The sequence below is a fragment of the Alnus glutinosa genome, chromosome 11, assembly GCF_958979055.1.
Source record: "Alnus glutinosa chromosome 11, dhAlnGlut1.1, whole genome shotgun sequence".
Taxonomy (NCBI): Eukaryota; Viridiplantae; Streptophyta; class Magnoliopsida; order Fagales; family Betulaceae; genus Alnus; species Alnus glutinosa.
The window spans coordinates 2,719,710-2,731,090 of record NC_084896.1 but is presented as its reverse complement, the minus strand read 5'-3'; the positions used below and the strand labels follow the sequence as shown (position 1 = coordinate 2,731,090).

General features: G+C 33.2%; 1 long non-coding RNA gene across 1 annotated transcript; it reads right to left on the bottom strand.

Moving 5' to 3' along the window:
* Positions 1–8,356: 8,356 nt before the first annotated feature.
* LOC133881488 (uncharacterized) lies at positions 8,357–8,823 on the bottom strand. Its single transcript, XR_009902530.1, has 2 exons — positions 8,729–8,823; positions 8,357–8,564 (listed from the first exon to the last, which is right to left on the bottom strand). It is a non-coding gene; the product is annotated as an uncharacterized LOC133881488 (long non-coding RNA).
* Between the last annotated feature and the right edge of the window lie 2,558 nt (positions 8,824–11,381).

The following is an 11,381-nucleotide window of genomic DNA, read 5'->3' as shown; positions in this document are numbered from 1 at the left end:
TTTAAATAAAAAAATCACTTCGGTTTTCCTTTTATGTCTTAACATTGCTGTCTTCTTCTTCTTATCAGCTTGTAAAAGGATTTGGTCTGACAGGTTGTTGGGCTGCACTTGTGGGATTTCAATGGGTAAGACTTAACTAACATCCTGACAACTCCTACATGCAAAAATCTTTGATTTGGACTTATCAACAAGAACATATTTTCTTTCAGGCCCGGTTTTTCCTCGCTCTCCGGCGCCTTTCTCCAAATGGCATGCTGCACACCGAAGATTTGACCCCCTATGAACTGGGGAAGCTCAAAGCCGCTCAGTTTTTGGAATCCATATCTTGATACACGTTAAAAGGAAAATTGATGGAGTTGACAAGGATGTTTGTCCAATATTCTTGCTTTCGGACTGCAGTCTATTATCCAGATTGGCAGATCATTTTGAGCTAGCTGCTAAGTGACAGGTTATATTCATTCTTCGATGCCTCGATGAGGCTAATAGCTTAAGGGGCTAGATCATCTCTAGTGTTTGTTTCCCCAAAGCAAAAGGTGATAGATAATCTCTAGTATTTGTTTGTTACTCTTTTCTTTAGAAAGTTTCCCCCAACAGCGAACGTTTGATGATAACTAAATTCATAACAATATGCTGTTTGAAAAAAAAAAAAAAAAAAGGAGAAAAAAAAAACTCCTTGTTTTTGGTTGAGAAAGTTGTTCTGCTTTTGGTTACAAATTACAATAATATGAACAAAAATTTTATATAACTGGTTTTCAGGAAATTTCTTCCAACCCGTCTTTAAAAGTGCAATGTGTCTCTTAACATGTAAGAAATGCATGTTTATTTTAATAGCATATGCTTTTCACATGCTTTTTTAATAGTATTAATAAAAAAAATGTGTCTATTAGTATGTGAGAAACATGTTTTTTTTAATTGTATATACTTATCACATGCTTAAGGGATACGTGTCACTTTTAGAGATTGAGTTGGACGAAAACTTGTTCAACCCCATTTGTAAGAAATTTCTGTCCAAAAAGTTATAAATCTTCTCCTAATAGTATTATCGGTATACATTATTTGGTTCTCGTCATTATGTTAATTATCAAGGAAATCAGAATAAGATCTCCTGTGTTTTACGTGATTTCATTTTAATTTTGATCTGAGGAATATAAAATGTATATTTTCATGTCATATCTGTTATTTATTTGATAGAAAAGTGAATGGAGGTCTCACATGATCACATCACATGTGCTCACTGCTCAATATTACTCTAGAGGGGGTGACTCCCTTGGACCCGTTTACTTTAGGGCTTGTGAATTTTTCCAAACGACACCAAGTAACGCCTAGAAGGGTGTGAATAAGTGTTTTATCAATGAATATGACAATAATCACTAATCATATATATATATATATATATATATGTAAAAGCTGAGTTTTTCCTTAGAATGGCATAGAATAGTGACACGTGGTATGAACGCATACTTTTTAGTGATTAAACCGGTCCTTTAAATACTGAACCGGTCTTTTAAATAAAATTGAACCGGTCTATTTAATCTCTCTCTCTATGAATGATACAAGTAACTTCTCTCTCTCAATTAATAATATAACTAGATAACTATGTCTCTTTGATATTTTTATATTTTTGGTTGAAATCTAAATATAATCGGTCTATTTAATCTATCTCTCTCTCTCTCTCTATTAATGATACAAGTAGCCTCTTTCTCTCTCAATTAATGATATAAGTATGACTCTTTGGTATTTTTATATTTTTGGTTGAAATATAAATATGTTTTCATTTTGTTTGTGAAATTTGTGATTGAGCAATTCTTCATTTGAATGTTTATGAGATTTTTTTTTTTGTTCATTTGCTTTTTCGAATGTTCAGAATTATATAGGATTGGAATATAATAGGTATCACACCAACATTAAAAAAAATTCCTACTAATTTTCTATTTTATATTTTGATAATCAAAATTGTGGTTTTCTTCTTGCTATTTTTCTTCTTCATACTTATTTTCACTTTAAACTACACCTATGTAAACAAATATTTTAACATGTTTTAATTTATATGAATTAAATTAAAAATAAGGGTCTTATGTATTAATTCATTTAAATGTTTTATAGGATATTTGTTTTTCTTTTATGTGATTTTTACGATTTTCACTTATTTTTTGTAAGTGTTATTCTGCTTTTGAAGGTCAAAAAATGCAAAATTTTATTTGATTATTGTGCACAAAAGGAATATAAATGCTTGTAAAACACTAAAGAGTTAATTAAGCATTAAATTTGAAATGTTTTTTTTTTTAATGCTCAAAATTATATGGATTTTATTTTTATTGAAACATATCATATCATATATATATATATATATATAAGTATATATATATATACTAATTTCTACCTCTTTCTCTTCCTTTAAGTAAAACTGGAAAATATATATATATATATATATATTTCCAACTTAGAGTTGGCCTAGAATTAGGACACGTGGCATGAATCTATACTTTTTAAATATTGAACTGGCAATTTGAGTAAAAAATTGGTAATTTAAGTAAAACTAAACCAGTCTGTGTATTTCAAGTAAAATAAATGGTGCATTTAATATGACTAATTAACTATCTTATATTGAATAAAAAATGAATAGAAACGTCAAATTTTTTTTGTCATTAAATCCTCACTAATTTTCACCTCTTTCTCTTGCTTTAAGAAAAACTGAAAATATATATATATATAAAAGCGGAGTTCCAACTTAGAGTTGACCTAGAATTAGGACACGTGGCTTGAATCCATACTTTTTAAATATTGAACCGGCAATTTGAGTAAAAAGTTGGTAATTTGAGTAAAACTAAACCGGTCTGTATATTTCAAGTAAAATAAATGGTGCATTTAATATGACTAATTAATTATCTTATATTGAATAAAAGATGAATAGAAACGTCAAATTTTTTTTTGTCATTAAATCCTCACTAATTTCTACTTCTTTCTGTTCCTTTAAGTAAAACTGGAAAAAAAAAAAAAAAAAAAAAAAGAGAGTAAAATTGAATTGCTCAATGTATTTCAAGTGAAATAAACAGTGCGTTTAATATTCCTAATCAAATCTCTTCCATTGAATAGAAAATGAATAGAAACATTTAATTTTGTTGTCATTAAGTTCTCACTAATTTCTACCTCTCTCTCTTCCTTTAAGTAAAATCTTTTACTCCAACACCGCTTCCCCTCCCATTAAATGTCCGTTACAAACTAAACCTCAAAGAGTCAAATGTCAGTATTTTTTTTTTTTGGGAAATGTCAAAAGTCACTCCAATATCTCTCGCTTTCTCAAATAAATATATGGAGAAGTAATGGTTTGTGGCTATGCAAAACTGCAATGTTGTTTACATTACCGGAAGGTGGTGCTCAAAGCACAGAGAGCGAAGTTTTTGCTATTATTGGAACCTTTTGTTTGTAATACTGTTATAGCCCTTTTTTTTTTTTTTTTTTAGTTTTCCTTTCAAGTTTGCCGGGGTTGTGTTCAATAGAATTGTAAATAATATGTTTGTATTTATTTTATGTGCTTCTGTTTTTCTGATTTGATTTTCTATCCTTATTTTTGCATTGATAATTTATATTATTATTATTATTATTATTTTTGATAGAAAAGTAGTTTCTTTTACGCTATAATATAAGAATGTTGGTCGAATTAAAAAATATCTGTCTAACCGTTGTTTCTTCCTATACCTACAAATTTCCTTGAAACTGAAAAAAGTACATAAAAAAATAGTTATTTTCTATTATATTAGTGGTTATCATTTTACACTTTTTTTTTTTTTTTTTACTTTATTTTCTATGATTTTGTTCTTTCTTTACATTTTTTTTTTTTTGTCCCTATTTCCTAATTTATATTATTTTTTTGTTCAAATTGCTTTTTTCTTTTCTTTTTTTTTTTTTTTTTTTTTTTTTTTTTTTTTCATTTTCTAAATTTTACATTGAATTCAAAGAAACCATGGAGAGAGAGAGTTTACATTAATTGTTATTTTGAGTACGAGGTATGACGATTTTTTAATTTACATTGTTTACTGATTTTTTTTTTCCATGTATAATGCACATTGTTAACGTGCTTAATTGATAGACAATATTGATTTTCAAGGTTTCATATGAACCAAAAAAGTATATGGAAAAGAAAACTCTAATTTATTCTATTAGTATTTTTCATTTTTATTTTTTGTCTATATTTTCTATGGTTCTCTTATTTCATTTCCTCTCTTCTTCTCTTTTTTTTTTTATGTAATTAATATATTATTTTTCATTCAAATTGTTTATTTTATCTTTTGTAAATTTTACACTAAATTCAAGAAAATGATGGTGAGAGAGAGTTTCCTATGGTTGTTTTTTGTACGGGGTATGATAATTTTTTAGCGTATTATGTTTATTGAGTGTGATAATTTTTTAGCGTATTATGTTTATTGAGTAGTTTTTTATTACTTTGTGTAATACAAAAAAGATAACACTATTATATGGACAGAAATTTCCTACAAACCGGTTTGTAGGAAATTTCTTACAATTCACATATAAGATTGACATGTGTCATTTTGCATGTGAGAAACATATGTTATTTAAATAGCGTGTACTTCATACATGTTTTTTTAATAGCATAAATAAAAAAGCATGTGTTTCTCACATGTTTAAAGGATACGTGTCTTTTTTAAATGTGAGTTGTAGAAAATTTCCTATAAACCAGTTTATAAGAAATTTTTGTCCCTATTATATTATATTAGTGTTTTTCAGTTTTCATTTTTTATCTATATTTTCTATGCTTCTCTTCTTCCATTTTTTTCTTATTATTATAAAACTAAATCATAAGGAAGAATCCCGCGTATAGCACGGGTTACGAGCTAGTTCTAAATTAACTACCACACACAATATCACCAAAACCAATAAAAGCATGAGAAATGATCTATACACATCTGCTTCACAACTTCTCCACAACACGCCAACGTGGCAGTAATAAAATATTGTTTTTTTCTCTTTTCGTCATGCTGCTAGAAAACCGAAGACCAAAAAACGTGGGAGTTTCAAATTTTTCATTTCGCACGAAGACCTCTCTCTCTCTCTGAAATCTCTCTCCGTACAGATCTGAAATTTCTCCGTCGTCCGGCGCTTCCGTCGTCCGGTGATTCCAACGCTGCCCAGTCCTCCGAGTTCTGAAATTTGCCTCCGGTCAGTGACGTCGCTCCGCCGTCCCTCTCGGCAGTCGGCCTCCTCCGTCGTCCGGCGTCCCTTTCCGGCTAAAAAAAAACAGGTTCTCTCTCTCTCTCTCTCTCTCTCTCTCTCTCTCTCTCTCTCTCTCTCTCTCTCTCTCTCTCTCTGTGGCCGGATCTGTTGCTACCAAAAAAAAGGGGTGAAATTTTTGTAGCCATAGCAATTCGCACTTCTTCTTTTTTTGTGAGTTTGCTCTACACAGCTAGAAGACAAAAGGGAAAAGAAACTTCTCTATTATAAGAGCTCTCTTTTGTGCAAGATTGAAAATATTAGATGATAGGAATAGAAGGATCAGAAGAATGTTTATACAAGTTGTTAGTTGTTCAGTGTCAGTGATAAGGTCAATTGTTGATGCCATTATTGTTTGTTATGATTGTTATTTATCGTTGGTTGTGGTAAGAATTGTAAGTTGATGCAAGGGCCGGGTGGTGTTTCTATAAGGGAAGCAACAGAGGGGTCATTCAGTGATTTCGTCAAACACTTCGTATGCTGGTGAGCTCCTATCCAAAGTGGAGTCATTTTTCAATAACAATCCTTTTCCTTTTTACAAACTAAGTCCACGACAGGCCCTATTTTACTTTTTTCTAAAAATCTTTGTTTTTTACTTTTTCAGATTTGTGCTAAAGACCTTTTTTTTTTTTTTTTTTTTTTTTTTTTTTTTTTTTTTTTTTTTTTTTTTTTTTTTTTAAAGCTATGGTACACAAATATTGAAGAAGAAATAAGAAGGGTTTTAAACGTTTTGTTGGATTTGTTATCTGCTTTGTTGAGTTCTGTCGGCTTAGTCCAGATTGTGTGGTTTCCTTGCCAGAATCGGGTTTATCTTATTCAATGATAATGTTGGTACAAAGAGTGGTACTCAAGTTGATAGTGTTCTAAAGAAGGATGGTACTTGTCCTTGGGGGATCTTATGTGTTTATCACCGTTTTATTGGGCTTTCTAGGAGCTAAAAATCGATTCAAGTGTTTGCTTTGTGTGGGTAGGAAATGGTGCTCTGTGGTCATTTTGGAGTTAGTTTGTACCAGTAGGATAGATCCACAAGGATGACAATTTAGCTAATAAGATGGGTTTGGGATTCCAGGTTGGGATTTCGCGTATCTATTACTAACACTATGGCTTTACCAGGGGTTTCTAAGAGCTAACAATTAATGCAAGTTTTTGCTTTTCAAGGATATGAAATGGTGCATTATGGTTGTTGTGAAGTTAGTTTGTCCTGACTGGATAGACCACCTGATCAAGGATGACAATTGAGCTAATGAGATGGGTTTGGAAGCCAAGTCGGGATTTAGGGTATATGTTATTAGCGTTTTATGACTTTACCTGGCTTTCCAAGAGCTAAGAACTAATGCCGTTTTTGGCTTTGCAAGGATTTGATGGATTATGGTTGTTCTAGAGTTAGTTGGTCTCGTCTGCATAGACCTGCCTGATCTTGAAGTGCAGCTCAGGCTATTAGTTTATTGAGCGAAAAAAAATATATATATATAATGCAAAATTGTGGACCAATGATGTGCTATCAGTTTATTGAGTGAAGAAAACTTGGACTGTGCCTCATGATTTCACTTGTGTGAAAATATCAGTAGAGTTCAAGAAGAACTTTTAAAAAATTACAATATGCAAAAATTTGGTGGTTGATTTCTGTTGCATTTGGTTGGTATTTCATCCTGCTTTCTTATTTGGTCTCTGTTTAGATTTGGTGTTAACCTTTGCATTATAGTGTATGGTACCAAATGAATTTTGTTTGGTTAGTTTTTTTTTTTTTCTTCCAAATTTTCTTGCTTTTGACTCTCTTAAAACACTTTTTTGACAGCTATTCAAGCTCATGTACCATGCCCCTGTTACTGCTAGTTACCACAACAATGTATGGGCTAAGATTGGGAGGATTGTCAATCCACTCGTCCACCGCTATGCCCCATTCTTGAATACTCCAATTTCTGCTGCCCAGAGATGGTGGTTCAGGTAGAAGAAGGTAGCCTCAAAGAGAAAGGGAAGGGGGCCAAAAACACTATTCCACCTGGAATCACTTGAACTTTTTATCTAGAAAGAATTAACTTATGTGTCTCACAAATCTTTCATTATGGTTAAAGCTGGAACTGCGGTAATGTTTGTGCCCACGCATGAAATGTAACACATGTATGGATTAATTTGCTGAAATGAATATCTATGTCTCATTATGTGTCTCAGCATGCATGGATGATGGTTTTGTAAAAGTTTGGCCTATATTACTTATCAAAAACAAGTTTTGGCCTATACTAAGGAAAGAATGACTGTACAATTGGACGTATGTTTTAGCATGTAATGGTGGGAAAGTTTTGCAAAATCTGAGGAGATGATTGTGTTTGTGCTGAAATATTTGCTACACTCCTGCTGCCTCTATCATTTCTTTTCGTTCAGGGTAGGCTACCGGTGGATCACAAGATTATTTGCTCTTGGTTTTTATGCCCAGAGTTCTTCAAGGTTCATATTGTTCGTGTTATATCAACAATTTTCAGGATTCAAACAACAATTCTTTGAGCAATGGTAACACCGATATAACGAGAAGTTTTAAAACAAGTGCCGATTTGATTCAAGCGAAAGAGCAATCACTTGAAAGATACCAAATTTGTCCATTTAACAATATGAGTTTGACTAATCAAGTACTGATTTTACAAAGCAACTTCCATCATAACTAAAATTCATAATTTTTATTGTTCAACTTACAAGAACGTAAAATATCTGACAATGATCATTTTTAACCTTTTTGTTTCCGTCCTTTCATTCTAACATTAGTCTAACAAGCCTGTATGGCTGAAACCAACCTAGCTTGATCCAACCACCTTGCATATAATCATAGTAAAGACAGAAACACATACAAAGCAATGCAAACAAGATGTCCCAAAAAGCTAAACCACAGGTTTTCACACTTGGTTTCCACTTCATAGTGATTTAGTGAAGGTTGAAAGAGCATTATAAGATACCAACTAATGACACCATGACAGTCCAGAAAGAGACACCAGTTAAACATGAGTAAGTGTACCGATGGCCATCCAATCTAGAAAAGGTTCCATGGATATAAATTTGATTGACTTGATACCATAGTCAGATATGGAATTTATAACCCTAGCTTATGGGGCATTAGCAAATTCAAGAATGAAATATGTTAAATAAAGAAATGCTTTTTCCTTTAAACCATATACAGTTTGAATCATTACATGTACCACAACAAAACTTAATCCAAACAATAAAATGTGGAGAAGCCTGTCAACTTATGACACTTGCAAAAGAGCATGGATGTAATCATCACGTTCTACCACAAGTTGGAAAGGAGCAGTGAAGGAAGCATCCCCACGAGCCATCTTGGAGATATCCATTACCTGAATGAAGGGAAGCAAATGAACTTACATTAGCCAAAAAGCAAAGTAACCACCATCATAAGGATCAATCAGAAAGCAAAAACGAAAAGCAAACTAAATCTACCATCAAACAATATCTAATATTATTTCATATGTTTGTGTCAGCATGCCCCTGTAATTCCCACCTTAAGTAGCTCGCAGTTCGTAAAAATTTGATTCTGATCAACTGTGTCGACAAGGGGCTCCATCAAGGCTTGCTTCTTGATGCAACTCATGTCAATGTTATCACATACAATAATTTATAAATGTTATTTACTTATTTTTTTTTAGAAAAAAAAAAACTTTTGTAAATATCATGTCATGAAAGTAGTTAAATTTTTTGTTCATTTTTTGAGTTGTGATAGGCAGATAATTTCTGTTGTTAAATCAATTGAAATGGAAGATTATCCTAATTCTGTTTGTTTTTGTTTATCAAGTTACACACCCTAGAATATATCGGTTTTTGTTTATCAAGTTACACATATACCAGCTCCAAAATTCAAACCCAACCAACCAATTACTCCTTTCCTTTCATAAATCAAACTGCAAAACCATAGTTCACTGATCTGAAACAGAATGTAGCAGCCAAAACAAAAAAAACCCCAAATCAAAATTTCAAACAGAATGTAGCAGCAAAAAAAAAAAAAAAAAAAAAAAAAAAACCTGCCCGCCGGAGAGAAGATCTGCCGGAGACAGAGCTGGACTGGGACGAGATCTGCCGGACGACAGAGCTGAATTTTTTGAGTTGTGATAGTCAGGACAAACTAACTTCACAACAACCATAATGCACCATTTCATATCCTTGAAAAGCAAAAACTTGCATTAATTGTTAGCTCTTAGAAACCCCTGGTAAAGCCATAGTGTTAGTAATAGATACGCGAAATCCCAACCTGGAATCCCAAACCCATCTTATTAGCTAAATTGTCATCCTTGTGGATCTATCCTACTGGTACAAACTAACTCCAAAATGACCACAGAGCACCATTTCCTACCCACACAAAGCAAACACTTGAATCGATTTTTAGCTCCTAGAAAGCCCAATAAAACGGTGATAAACACATAAGATCCCCCAAGGACAAGTACCATCCTTCTTTAGAACACTATCAACTTGAGTACCACTCTTTGTACCAACATTATCATTGAATAAGATAAACCCGATTCTGGCAAGGAAACCACACAATCTGGACTAAGCCGACAGAACTCAACAAAGCAGATAACAAATCCAACAAAACGTTTAAAACCCTTCTTATTTCTTCTTCAATATTTGTGTACCATAGCTTTAAAAAAAAAAAAAAAAAAAAAAAAAAAAAAAAAAAAAAAAAAAAAAAGAAAAAAAAAAAAAGGTCTTTAGCACAAATCTGAAAAAGTAAAAAACAAAGATTTTTAGAAAAAAGTAAAATAGGGCCTGTCGTGGACTTAGTTTGTAAAAAGGAAAAGGATTGTTATTGAAAAATGACTCCACTTTGGATAGGAGCTCACCAGCATACGAAGTGTTTGACGAAATCACTGAATGACCCCTCTGTTGCTTCCCTTATAGAAACACCACCCGGCCCTTGCATCAACTTACAATTCTTACCACAACCAACGATAAATAACAATCATAACAAACAATAATGGCATCAACAATTGACCTTATCACTGACACTGAACAACTAACAACTTGTATAAACATTCTTCTGATCCTTCTATTCCTATCATCTAATATTTTCAATCTTGCACAAAAGAGAGCTCTTATAATAGAGAAGTTTCTTTTCCCTTTTGTCTTCTAGCTGTGTAGAGCAAACTCACAAAAAAAGAAGAAGTGCGAATTGCTATGGCTACAAAAATTTCACCCCTTTTTTTTGGTAGCAACAGATCCGGCCACACAGAGAGAGAGAGAGAGAGAGAGAGAGAGAGAGAGAGAGAGAGAGAGAGAGAGAGAGAGAGAGAGAGAGAGAGAGAGAGAGAGAGAGAGAGAGAGAGAGAGAGAGAGAGAGAGAACCTGTTTTTTTTTAGCCGGAAAGGGACGCCGGACGACGGAGGAGGCCGACTGCCGAGAGGGACGGCGGAGCGACGTCATTGACCGGAGGCAAATTTCAGAACTCGGAGGACTGGGCAGCGTTGGAATCACCGGACGACGGAAGCGCCGGACGACGGACGACGGAGAAATTTCAGATCTGTACGGAGAGAGATTTCAGAGAGAGAGAGAGGTCTTCGTGCGAAATGAAAAATTTGAAACTCCCACGTTTTTTTGTCTTCGGTTTTCTAGCAGCATGACGAAAAGAGAAAAAAACAATATTTTATTACTGCCACGTTGGCGTGTTGTGGAGAAGTTGTGAAGCAGATGTGTATAGATCATTTCTCTAAAAGCATAAACCAATCAAACACAAGGAGTGGTGACGAAGTGGAAACTTGTTGAAGAACTCACTAAAAGTAAAACCACTTAAGGGTAGCTAAACTTACGAAACCGATCTACTATAGAAGATTAAAAATTACTTATAAAACTTTTATAAACAAAACATGGCTTGTTCCCCAACAAACTACCCCTTTGTAAAGACTCTTGTTTGGACGATCACCGACTGAGACTCTGACTGACCTTCTCAGTTCTTCAATAATGATCAAGATTTTGAATTCCAACGTAAGTACCAACTAACTCTAGCCAAATTAAACTTAACACCAGTTTGTTTTAGACGCTAAATAAGCCAACATTAAACCTAACAGCTCAGAAGCACTATGAGGGAGCACAAGCCCCTCGGATTCATTTACCCAATACTCTTTCTAACGGAAGCTTATGACAAGCAAAAAATTACACAAGACAAA